General features: G+C 32.4%; 1 protein-coding gene across 1 annotated transcript in view; it reads right to left on the reverse strand.

The window, feature by feature from the left end:
* The window catches only part of LOC125504164 (probable sphingolipid transporter spinster homolog 3), an 82891-nt gene that overhangs the window by 68262 nt on the left and 1119 nt on the right, over positions 1–13510 (reverse strand). The window lies entirely within an intron of this gene.

Genomic DNA, 13510 nt, shown 5'->3' on the forward strand with positions numbered 1-13510 from the left:
TAAGGGTGACCTCCATCCTTCCTAGGGGGTTGGAACAAGGAGGCTAAAAACATTCATTTAGATTGTCCCCTTTACAAATAAAATTGCGGGTATTTCCGAGTTTTCATATTTTCAACTGCAAGAAAGATATTAAGGGTAGGAAGTTTTCAAATTAACACCTCGTATATCATAACACAATATACGGAAAATTATGAATGGGAGACACCTCTAGATCAAATAGATAAGACTGGAGTGAGAGTTGAGATAAGAGAATCAAGATTAATAAAAATAGATAAACTCTTGCGTAGCCTAATCCAAATCATAAGGATTTGAAGTGTGGGTGCAAAAACCTACAATTTGGAGCAAAAACAGAAACCATGGGTTGAAAGAGTGACCAAAGCAGAGATATTGAGAAAGTTGCTAAAAATCACATGATAGTCGACTATTATATGATGGACGTCAACCTTTGGTAGAAGACGGCGGGGAAATGGTCTCAAATAGTCTCAAAAGTAGGATGATGAACGTTAACCAGTTGTAGAAATCGTATCATGAAGTTTTTGAATAATTTTTAAATTCAAATTTAAAAATATATTTGATCAAGTTTTATCTGCAATATATATCTTTCGTATCGCTCTCATTGCATTAATTTCGTGTTCCACTAAACAATTTTTTTCATCATTTAAGCAACTTTTTGTCCACAGGCAAGTACAATGTTATATTAATTAATATTAATAATAATTATGTTAAATACTAAACGGTTTACTCAATCTGCAACTTCAGCATTACCAGTAGTGGTAACATTGGACATTCTATTTGGCTACCACATCCTGATCTATAAAATCAGAAGTTATCGCGACTAATTTTTTCCTTGTAAAAACAAATTTTGTGCAAGAAGCATTTAAATTAATATCATTCAAATCACGTGGGAAAGAACAATGCCATTCTAACAGTACATTATTGGGACAGAGGATCTAACATTTATCAATTTCAGTGTCACTTATGGACTATTTCACATAGTCACTATAGTCACATTCTCCTATACAAACCAGCAACGTGTATTCATAGACTAAATTTGCATACATAGTCTCAGTTTACTTCTTCAGTAAAAACCTTCACCACCACTGCCACCGTTGTGGTTTTTAGTGATCGTGACATTGAAATGCAATTTATATAAAAAAAACAATAGAATTATTCCATACTGTGACCAGGGATACTGAAATTTTGTTTAATTAATCATCAAAAACTGAGAGGCTTCTAATCACTTTTTTGCACGTATGCAATCGCTTTAAATGTTGCATCATCAAGTTTAGTGAAGCGTCTTTAATTATTAGGATGAGTATAGTTATGTTCACAATTGTACCTGTCAAATGATAAATAATTCCTTCATAACAATAGTAAATTGGATATATCCTTAATGCAGAAAAACATGCTAGGCAAATATATTTAATAATATTTTATTGAACTCGCTTAATACGTAAACAAAGGCCGACGCTTTAAAATGCAACTGTGTTCGTGTAATTTGTTGTTGTACAGGGTGTTCCTGGAAATAATGTTGAACTGGGTATTTTGCTGAAAATCGTAATCGTTTTATCTCATCTGATTTCTTGAACGTGCCGACATTAAGTCGGAAGTCCTTGCCCCACTCAACATGTATAAAAGAACTAAAAATGATTAACTCAACATAACGCTTAACCGCAATGAGATTTATGCAAAAAAACCTAATAACGTGTATTGAGTGTTGTTTCGTTTCTGATTCAGCTTTCTTTATTGAATTGTATTTTCCAGAATCAGGTTACTTTGCTGATTTTTCAACCATTTTTAGTTGTTACAATAATGGTTAAACACAAATGAATGTTTCTAAAGACATTTAGAAATTATTAAAAAGACTATGCAGAAATAAGAGCTTTGAGCACCCACAGAACAAATTGGATGTAGGTAAGTTTGTCTGGGTGAGCATATTTTTCGCTAGGCACCAAGGGCAGATTCAACTTTCAAGCCAGGRGAGTCATGTAGTAGAGGTTCAGTGAAGACAAGTRAGTTACAATAGTAAAATAATAAAAAAAAGTATTGTATTATTATATGTCGTATTAATTTTAATCAGAATAAAAAATAAATTTTYATCTCATGTCTTCTCACAAAACGAGTTATGACTTGCTTTACTTCAATTGGTATGGTTTTGTGAACGTGGAGATGTGCCAGTCCAGTTAAGCACTCTCCTGCCACTGAAGCTCCAAAAAAATTCGGCAACAAACTAATCCGAGAACTTGTGCAAAAATAAAGCGACTGATTCTACCGCTCTTAATGGGGCGTGCAGATTGAATGTGGATCTTCTATTTGGATGACTTTTGCAGGATACATCCAGCTGTTTCATAGAAGTTGACTTTATGACTCAGTTTCATAAAAATTGCGCAGAATGCTAAATGGAGAGGTCGTGTGAAAAATGTATTGTTTGTTCAAGTGTGGTGTGAGGGTTTTTGAGGATTAATTGGTAGAAAATGGAGAATCGGCTAGCAGCTGCAGAAAGCATTATTTCATTCATCATTTCATTAAACATTATTTCTAATCTATAAATCTTTTAGCCAGAACGGAGTTTGGTTTTTCGAGAAGCAACTGAAGTTTTTTTCAGAAGATGCATTTTCAAGAAGGAGCATTTTCTATTTCTTTTTATTATTATTAATTAAACTTRACTTAGTTTCTGTATTACTAAACAATGTTTTCTGTTTTTCCAGGTGGCACGACGCAGCTTTCGGTAAGTTTGGCAKTACTTTGCCCCTGGTTGCCATGTAGATGTAGAGCTTTTAGTCCCATATTATTGACTTGTATTTTATACAATCGTTTTATCGACAAGGAACGACGATTAACGTTCTGGATTCTGGATTTAGTTTTGAAATTTTTCGAATTTTTGGTTCTTTTTGTTTAGATTGGATTATTGTTGGTTATCCGTTGATACTTTTTAAATAATTTACATCAGCTATCTCAACCAAAACAAGGGAAAATCGGAAACGAAGTGGTTGAAAAAGGAATTTCCGAAAGAAAATCCACTAGGAAAATGTTAGTGGAGGGATTTATATTTAGTAAAGGTAGTAAAGAGGTAGGGAAATTATATCGGAAGTATGTTTTTATTATCGAAATCCAAAGGGGTCCAATCTAGAAAGCTAGGTACTTTTGCTTCTCTGAATTACACCCTAAATTAATCGGTTCTTATCTATCATGAGGAGTAGCAAGTGTTTGAAAAATTTGAATTATTTTCACTTAGCTTTTCAAGATTAATCAGTTAGGTTTTCCGCAGCAATTAGTTTTTAAACTAAACTTTAAATTCCATCTGCTTAAAAAGTCTCCAAAATCAATATATCAACACTAATGTTTTTCGGTTGCAAATAAATTTTTTTGCTGTATTCAAATGTTAAAATATCTCAGAATCCAGACCAAAATTCCTAAAGGTAGGTGGAACTTGTTTATTGCTTTGTGATGGTTTAGCAGATAGTGCCCTAAGAGACTATAAGTGATCCTGGACTACGTATTTAGATATTGGCCTGTTTTTGCCAAATTTTACACTCTATATAAATTATTGTTTCCAAACGATCAGTGCTAGTTTCAGGGGCCAGGATCTGACCGATATATTTCAGATTTTTTGTCATTCAGCGCCCTCCAGCCTGTAAGTGGTCCAGATCAAGATAAATCGGCGTTTTAGGGAATTTTTGGCGATCTGGATCCGTACAGCATTTCATTTTGTAGAAGTGGATGGCAACCAGGGTTGTAGTTTTTCTTTGATAGCATTTACGCTGCTCGCATGTGCAGATTTGTGAATTTTATGAGGCGAATTTTATATAACGGCTTTTTCGAAACTATAGCGCACTTATTTTCGTATGCTTTAAAATTTACTTCGCATAAAATAGATATTTTTGCCAAGTGCTTCTTCTAGTCATTAATAACAGCGCTTTCGTACTGCCTTAGCGAAATCAAAGGTACCGCATCATTCTGAAACAGCAATGGAAAAATAACCGCAGGAAATACTGTTAAATACGGAATTTGATCTTAAAAGGAGCCTCTGAGGCAACAAATTATATTGTTCAGAAAATTGGGGGCATCTACTCGTCCTTAAATGCACTGGAAATTTTTTGACTGAGAATATTTTGCTTGGAAAATCGGCTATTCGGAATTAAAGTCGTTTTAAACTAATATTAATTTCTGAACGATTCTTTTACAAGGTGCACACTCTTCCTTCTCGAGTCCGAACTCGTTTTACTCCCTTGCTGTCGCCGTTATCCAATTTTAGTTTGAAATAGTTTTTATTGCTACTCCTTTGGGCTTTTTGGTAGTTTTGGAACTTTTGAAGTATCTTGAGATTTAACGAAGGTAGGGGCAAAAGAGTGGAGGTACGCTCAAATGGAACAGTCGAACGGTTGCCAAAATTCAGAGTTCATTATCTCCCAAACCTTTGCCAATGCCAATTTTTTCAAGACACCTGAACTCTAGCGAATTCCCGTGGAAATCCAGGACATTTTTTTTTTATTTGAAATATTGCCTACAGTTGCGGAGCAAATAAATGTGTAAACAATGTGGCTGGCAGTTTAAGTCTCTATAAATTAAAAAATTAAATAAATTCAATTTTCTCCAAAACTATATGCGGAAACCATGTTAATAAAAAGTAGCAGTTTTGTGTTATGTCTGTTATGTAAAAAATTTGCACATTTGCGATTTAGAAACAATTCGAAAATGTCCAAGATCAACTTTTTTTTATTTGCAAAATCTTTTTAAACAATTAAGTTTCCCCTAAAAATGCATTTAGGGCTTAGAAAAACTTTTGATGCGCCGTTAAACTTGTAGCAAAAGAGCCTGGTTCCAGGAACAGCCAGCGCTTCAGGTCTTTTATTTAATTTATACGGTGACCAAAATTAACTTTGGCCCTGAAACAATTTTTTAGGCCAAGTCTATGGGCTTTTTAGAGTCTTACAATATAAATATATACAAAATTCATTATATACAGTGAATGTGTCGAGAACATACTTTACAAACAATCTGATTTTCTATTTTGAAAACGAGTTAATCGAGGTAAAAATTCAGAGTAATTTGTTCGGAAAATCGTTTTTCCACCTTCAAATCCTCATAACTTCCAAGTTTTTCAAGCGATTGCAATTTTCCGAGATGCAGTTTTTATATAAAATCGTACATTTTTCAACAAATTTCAACATTTCAAAATCGGCCCGATATTAACACAGAGTTGTGCAGAAAATTTCTAAATACAAAAAGCTGCTTCCCAAAAAAATTGCGACAAAAAAGTCCACAAAGGAAACATTGATAACAATTCTTTTGAAAAATATTCTTTTGTTTTAGACCTTCCAACTTCGACATTCAAGTTTCTCAACCGATTTCAATTTTACAAAATACGATTTTTAGACAAAATCATTCGGTTTAGAACGACGTTTTAATGGTCCAAATCGTCGATTTGGATTGCTCGATCCGCCCTTGCTAGGCACTCTACCTTCTAATCCAATAAAAAAAGAGATCAATTAATTAATCTGCAAGGTTTTAGACTGATTACTGTTAAATGTAATAACATAGGTATCCTATGAGAAAATATGCAATGAACTATGCGATCACAATCAAAAAATCACCGTTTGAACTGCATAATCTAAGTATAAATGGTAGACTGTATACACATAGATTTATAATTATTTCCATTAACACACATTCGTTTCACTCTCGTTTATCCAGTTATCTATATCTATAAAGCTTTTGCCTTGTGATTGTGACAATTTTGAAAGTGTTCATAAGTTATTCTATTATCTGAACGAAGTGAATTAACTTCGTTGGTATAGCGAATTATACTAGAAACGTTAATCAGCATTTAAAATATCTCGGTCTCACAATTATCAATATGATGTAGGTGTGCAGGTTCATTCATAAATATTGCGAGAGAATGTAAACTTGACCGATTGCATTATGTCTTATTCCATTCATCCATATTAATAAGACCAATCCTTTGCACGTATCTAATCAAAAATGTTTTGGCCAAAATGAAATAAAACTCTTAAATACATTAAAAGGTGACAAGGTTTGATATGTACAAGTTAAAAATGTAAATTCACTTAAAAAGTTTTCGGTGCATATAAGCCGGGAATTGAATTGAAATGTGGCTTGTGCATGGGGGTGATCACATTAAGCAGCTTGAATAATCATTACTCATTGTCATTTCATTTTTATTAGCATTGTTTTTTGTAACTTCAGCCGGTAAATTCAAACCCCTGGTATTCCACAAACAGGTAAGAATGCAGAAAAAGTTAAAATTAAAATTTTTGCTAATAGGAACCACCCATATAATTCATATATGAAGTATGCCAATACCCTCGGCGGGTATAAATTTCTTGGACATTTCGATTCAGACACGGACTGTTTCAATTAACTCTCAACACATTACCATTGACACGTCGAATAATAGTATTTATGCAATGTCATGTCTATTAAATAGTTCCGGTTCTGTTTTAATGAAGACATAATTAATTGGTATAAGCTCACATTTTACTAACTAGTATAGAAGGGAACTGTTTCGATTTTAATTCCTGAAAAGAATTACTATTTTTTATGCAAATATGTATTCCAAAGTTTGCATACTCAAGAAATAGGGCATTTCTTAATTTTGTACTTCTGTGGTATATGTTCACATAAAACAAATAGACAATATGCATGTTGATTACACGGCACTTATTACACACACACTAACGTTGTGTACAATAACATGGTTCTATAAATCTAAGACACCAACCTCTTCTCTCAAAGCACTAAATCAAGGCAGATTTTCCAAGAACAATAGCAGACTTTCATATACCGAAACCATGGAGAGTTATTAAATTTATAAAAATTATCTTGAAGGAAAACTGGTACGTATATGAATTGCTTTTACGAAGACAAAGTTCCATTCCTCCATTCATAAAGACGAACTTTTTAGGGACGATTTTGTGGGAGAACTACTTATACCGGTTACACCAATTTTTGTCTAGCAAGTGCAGAAATTATTGTTCTACTACCAGGATAATTTTTAAGATGTATAGTTTTTAATGAGTATAACAGCATTACTCTTTCGCAGGTCGGTTTGGGGAATGTATCTGTTAATCGAAGAGTTGTAAGGGTTTTTTTGTATGCTTGCTTGTCTGGGGGACAAGGAGTAGATGTTTTTTTCAATTCTTTCATTGATGCGGTAGAATTTAAAAAGAACCAAGTGCAAATGATATTACATTTAGAGAAGTGACAACCTGAACCCTAATTCACTCTTTGCAAATACTCATGAATCGCTATTTCATGAACCGTGGGAAATTCAGGGAAGGTCAAATCGTCATATACGAAGAATCTTGGATACCTCGCGACACATCCTCTATATGTTATGTTAGCTTCTTCTTTGAGTACCGTGTCTGCTACCGAACGTTGGCTACCATTCTAGCTATTATCACTTCATTGCCGCGCGAATTAGGTATGTGGTAGACTTATGAAACCAATCTCGGAGGGTCTTTAGCCAGGACGATATTTTTCTTCGCCTTCTTCCTACTATTTTCCGTTGTTTCCTATATTATACGGCGAAGAATTCCGTATCTTTCTGGATGTCGCATCACATGAGCAAAGTATTCCAGTTTACGTGTCTTAATTGTTTTGCCATTTTGTAAAGTCATTAAACTCAGCTCTCAAATAAATTAGTTGTCAGCAGCTCTGGATAAGACAATATTTCAGCCGAAATAACAGTGGAATAACTAATGTTGTAATAGTCGATTTGGATATCCAAATGTAGATTGGTAGATTGGTAGATTTTGGTATCCTTTCTGATGAGAAATTGAGTTTTGATTTGCATGTTGCTCAATTAACAGACTCAGTGATGAGGATAATTTGATTTCTTACCCGTACTGTTAGAGACTTAATTTCCACTCGTACGGTTAAAATGATTAATAGGTTGGTTAGATCCAAGCTCAAATATGCATCTATCGTGTGGTTCTCATTCTCGGCTAACCACATTAAAGCCCTCGATGCCGTACAGAGACGTTTTCTAACATAGTTAAGTTACCGTACACATGGGATTTGCCCTCCTATTGGATACTCTGATTCTGAACGTCTTCACTTGAAGACGCTCTGATACCTTTTATCTTCCAAAGTGTAGAATCGACGTGTCGAAGTTTTCATCAGTGAGATCTTGTAATGAATTGGGGGCCACTCAGGATATCTTTTTTCTCCTTCGCGCGCTGAGCGCTCTGGAGGAGACTCTACTCTGGCAAACCATATGTGTATGTTTTTAAATATAACAATGTGATTAAATAATCAATGTATATTACAGTATATGTGGTGTTGTTATATGGTATCAATCTGTAAGTGGTTTACAGCTGTCGAGAAGACTCTAAATAAATTAGTTTGGAACATTTTAACTAAATCCGGTAAAAATCGGGTATTTTACAAAAAGGTCACATGAAATATTAAGAATGCTAAGCGCCTAACCGAAAATTCTACATTTTCTTTTCTTTATGTTTAGAAATTTTACATTTACGTTCCGCCAAAACGCCCTAATTATATATAGTTTGTCTGCGTAAAGTGGAACTTTGTTACTATATTAAAAAAAAGTTATGTTTTATGAAAAATTCTGCATGGACTTAAATTTAAAAAGCAACTATCAAATATAATGTTTTTCAGGCGTATACTAGGTTTGTCCAAAAAATCTAAATAAAAACATAAGTTTTGCTGAAATTAAAGTATCTTTATTTTGGACGATACCGAAAAATGTAATTAAAAAAGTTGTTCCGAACTAAAAATTACATTTGATTTTGCAATTAAAGCTATTTGGGATTAAATATTAGTTTTGTTGTTTTGTACAAATTTTTATATATCATTAGATAATTATGTATAATTTGATTAATTTAATCATTACTGTGTGTCCGAACATCCTAGATTGCATAACCCACATTTAAATTTGCGATGTTATTTTAGACATACAATGTATGAATGTTGTTTGTTTTTAGTATGTTTCAAAAATTTTCTATTTTATTTGTATTCGGTATGTTTCAAAAAACTGTTTTTAATTGTAAATGAGTTTATTTATTTATATCGGGTTACAGTTATTTTTAATAACAATTTTTGAGCTGAATTTAAATAACATTTTAACAAAAATAAAGATAGTGTTGGCAAAATTCATATTTTTTACTAATCTCTAATACGCCTGGAAAATCGGTGGTTACATTTTAGGTTTTAGACCATTCAGAACTTTCTATGAAGAATCACTTTGTTTTATACAACTCCTTTTGCATATAATAATGAAGCTAAATATAATGAATAAGTTTTCCATATAGTTCCAACGTACGGATACTGTATAAAATTGATCAAAACTTGAGAAGCAATATAAACATGTAGGCAAAAGTGGTTTGCGTGACGCATTTTCATTGTTTTTGAATACCGTTTAAATGAATCATTTTAAATGAAGAATTCAACCATTTCAAGTGAAAAAAATTTTTCAAGGGAACAATTAGAAGCTATTTGAAATGTGGTAGTATTTTACAATTCCTTCCAAGGAATATGAAAATGTGGAAAACAGAGTGAATGGACACAATTGACGAATATTGACTGTATTTCCACATCTAAATCCTTCAACTTCAATCTCAATTATCTGCATCAGTGCTGTGGTAACAATTAAACTTTACCGGACTGATTCAATCAATTTTCTAACACCCAACAATGTCGTAATCCGGTTTCGATTTATAAAATATTACATCATTTTGGTTTGGCTGGTTCAGTTTGATCATGAACTTGATTCGAACAGTCTTGACTTTCAACTCAACATTGCAGTTCATTGTCGGCCAAAAACCTCCTGAAAACTGAAGTAGGAGCTAATTTACATCATAAAAAATTGTGCTTAGGCCTTTCATTGAATATTTAAATTAATTACCTGTACATGTGATTAAGCGTGTTGGGCTATGAATTTTAAATATGCTTAAAGCTAGTAATGCTATAAAGTTAATTAAACCCAGTCCATCTCTCATTTTAGGTTGGAAAATTTTCAGTTAATTTAGTCATAATAATGCATAAGCAATATGGAAAATCCGCGTTGGAAATATTATTGTTAATTTACATCCAATAATCGAGAAAATGCTGTTTCAGCTTTTCCGCCTCGGCTGCAATAATATCGGAAGCATTTTTACATTGAAAAAGCGAGCTTTTCTATTCGTTTTCACGATTACAATAATACGGTTTGCTTGTTAAATATTTTAACGTTTGAACTAATTACGTGGAAAACCAACTATGTTCCAGTTTTGAATAGTCAGACTATTAATTAACTTCGCTCTGAATGAAAATCGTTGTTTCTCAAACTTGACCACACCAAACAAAATTACGCTTCAAATGGGTTTTGCAAAAAGTAAATTGCTTGGCCTCCACGCTCACCGATTTACCTCTCATGGTTCCTTAAGGCCATATGAAGAGTCTGTCTTTATGGAACTAATTAAGATTCGAATGTGCATGGTAGTTAATTGTGCTTTTTATAGTTACTCTGATAACTTAATTCTGGTGGAAAATTCCAATTGTAAACAGTAGCAAGCAAAAACAAAAAGCAAGAAACAAGCAGTTTTCAAAAATGTATATTTTTATGCATTTTTCTGCGTGCTCTAACAAAAAACCTATTTGTCTAAGAATTTAATATTTTATTTGCCTTTTTTACAGAACTAGCGCCAAGCAAATGTAGCATCACGCTATTGCAAATAAATTTTAGATCAGTGGACTTAAACAAATGCATTTTTTTAAATTCTTGGTTTTAAGTTTGAAATATATATTAGGTGAATTCTGGGCAGATGCGTAATCTCTTGTTTTTACACTTTATACGAAATTTGGCACAAGTTTACCATGTTTTTAGCGTTAAATCAGTGTCGTGCCCGTAGGTATTCGCACAGTTTTGATATTCAGCACTGTCTAATGTAATTGTTGTGACGACTCCTTCGCCTACACCAATGATTTGGGGCAAAATGTGAACCATTTGCAAGTATAGAGTGTTTTTAGCGTCAAGTCGTGCCCGTTCGGGTAGTTTGAGATTAAACGGCGAGTTTAATTTTTAATTTATTTGTTGTGCCTAAGCTTTAGTTTAGCAGTGATTTGGGTGTAAAAAATTTAACAAACGGCAAATTCGTGCCCGAAGTGCTTGGTACAATTTTGACGTTCAGTACCGTTTTACTTATTTGCACGGGCACGAAACTTTTTGGATAACAAAAATTGAACTCCTGCAAATTTTAAGCGTTTTTAGAGTTCAAACTCAATTTTGAGTGTTTTTTTTTAGTTTATTGTAGGTATCGGCAAATTATTAGCGTTTGTAGTGTTAAAACTAGTGTCATTGAGGAAGCTTAATTTCCCGAAAATCGACCAATTTGAAATTCATTACTGTCTAATGAATTTGTGGTGCCGAACAATTAACTGCTTTAAAATATTGATAGTTTTGAAATCTACAATGTAAATTTCGCTGTTTAGTATTTCAACTAGGTCGTTAGAATTGGTCGCATTTTTATTAGGAAAGAAACATATTTTGTTATAAATGTAAAATTGTATTTTTACTGATTATTTAGATCAAATAACAAACATATCTGAAAAACTTTTCTAAATATTACGAGAAATGTGTTTGAGTAACGGGTTATGTTGCCTAACAAATCAATACTTTATGAAACGTTAAAGTTCGTTTCACCCAAAAAACGCTTATACATTTTTGGTGCAAAAAGAGAAATCGGAATTATTTTAACTAAACGGCGTGGGCCTTTTTAAACTGAATAAATTAAAGCATCCATACAATTGTGCAAGTAGATATTTCAACAGTAAAATATTTTATTTTGCGTTGATTTTTCACGTCACTTATATGCTCACATTATTAACATTGATATAATTCAAATATAAATAATAATAACAATATAATAACAGAAAGTTTTGCAAAAAGAGATTCATAAATTTATTTTCCTTCCATCTTAATAGACGCATGAAATTTATTTCAGACACTTCAACCTACAGGATATTTTTTTGCTAATAAGGGTAATTATATCGTCGACTTTGGAACGAACAGCTTAGATGCACTTATTGTTGTCAGTTGCATTAGCAGTGTAGGTTACTTCTTGAGCTCAATTTTTAGTTGAAAATTGATTAATTTTTTGAACTTGTATAACATTTATATTATTTTTCAGATAAAATTTTTGTTTTACAAAAACATGCATTTCTCATTTCAATGTATCCAATTCATCAATTCAAATCAGCTTGCTAGTAAAATTTTATCAAAGGTTTAAGTTGCATCCAAAAATCAAATTAAGGGATTGTCCTTACGGAGTTCTAAAACTGACTGAGGATTAAGCACTTAATTTAAATTGGCTCAAACTGCAGCTTTAGATAAGTAAATATTGAACAGCTTCTGTAAGCAAATCTTCTCCTTCGAGGTTTATCCATAGTGATGCTCCTTAGAAATCCTGGTTTATTCGTTGATTCTCCTATGTTGAACCTCTGTAATTATGTGTGAAATATTTCGATAGCTTTGAGTAATTAATTTCTAATGACTCTTTTTGACTTTATTTACTTATAAACTTGCATTATTTTCCGCTTTTCATCAACCAATTTTTTCAAATCAATAGTTTCGATATTTTATTCTTGTGTTGTGATTTTTGAATTCACTCATTTAATTGAGTCCATTCCCTGTTACATTTTCCTATTTCAGTAGAAATTCTATTTCTTCATGAATTTGTTAATTTTCTATTATTTTCTCCAATGTTTGTTGTTAGCTTGTTTGTTGAGCTGTTAGAAGAGTTATTCGCAAAGTTTCCCACAAGCAAATAATATGAAAAAGCCTTAAACTTCAATTTAAATGTTCAGTCAGGGAAGAAGCCATTCAGTTAACGTTCTGGTAGTTTATTTTCCAAAAATTCCAATAAAATGTTATTTCTTTATATTCTTTATAGCTCTACATCTTCATGTTGTATTACCATATTATTTGAGCATAGCTGACGAGATCCTTTTACAGTTTTACGTGACATTCTTACCATCAGAAAGTCTAAGTTTATGTATTAAAATATCAGTAGATGATAAATCAACCGGTTTTTTATAAGTAAATAATTTAATATTATTTGTATTAAGTGCGGCAATGAAATTATCAAAGCTTTTCTATATTTAAAATTCAACATTTAATGATGTTTTCTCCTTTACCTAAGTGAACAGGCAAGCGCCACTTATAGGCTAACATCAAAATTTGATTGAGCTGTTTACATTATTGCATTTAAACAACTTGAATGGTTTTCTTTGTTATGGAAAATAAGATGCATACACCGAAAGTTGCGCTAATATTCGAGTTTTGTGTTGCCTCAATTCGTGGAAATATTTATAATAGAAAGCCCGCTGCAAATTAATATGGGTGAAGGTTGCCGATAATAAATTACTAAAATAATATAATCAAAAGATTTACTGAACAATCTCATATTTGAAAAAAAACATTTTTCGTCTACGTATTAGAATTCGAATTAAAATATAGCCTTGAAAGGATTTAGTTATATTACAAACT

The sequence above is a fragment of the Dendroctonus ponderosae genome, unplaced genomic scaffold (genome assembly GCF_020466585.1).
Source record: "Dendroctonus ponderosae isolate FM_Combo_2020 unplaced genomic scaffold, Dpon_F_20191213v2 Dpon_F_20191213_4, whole genome shotgun sequence".
Taxonomy (NCBI): domain Eukaryota; kingdom Metazoa; phylum Arthropoda; class Insecta; order Coleoptera; family Curculionidae; genus Dendroctonus; species Dendroctonus ponderosae.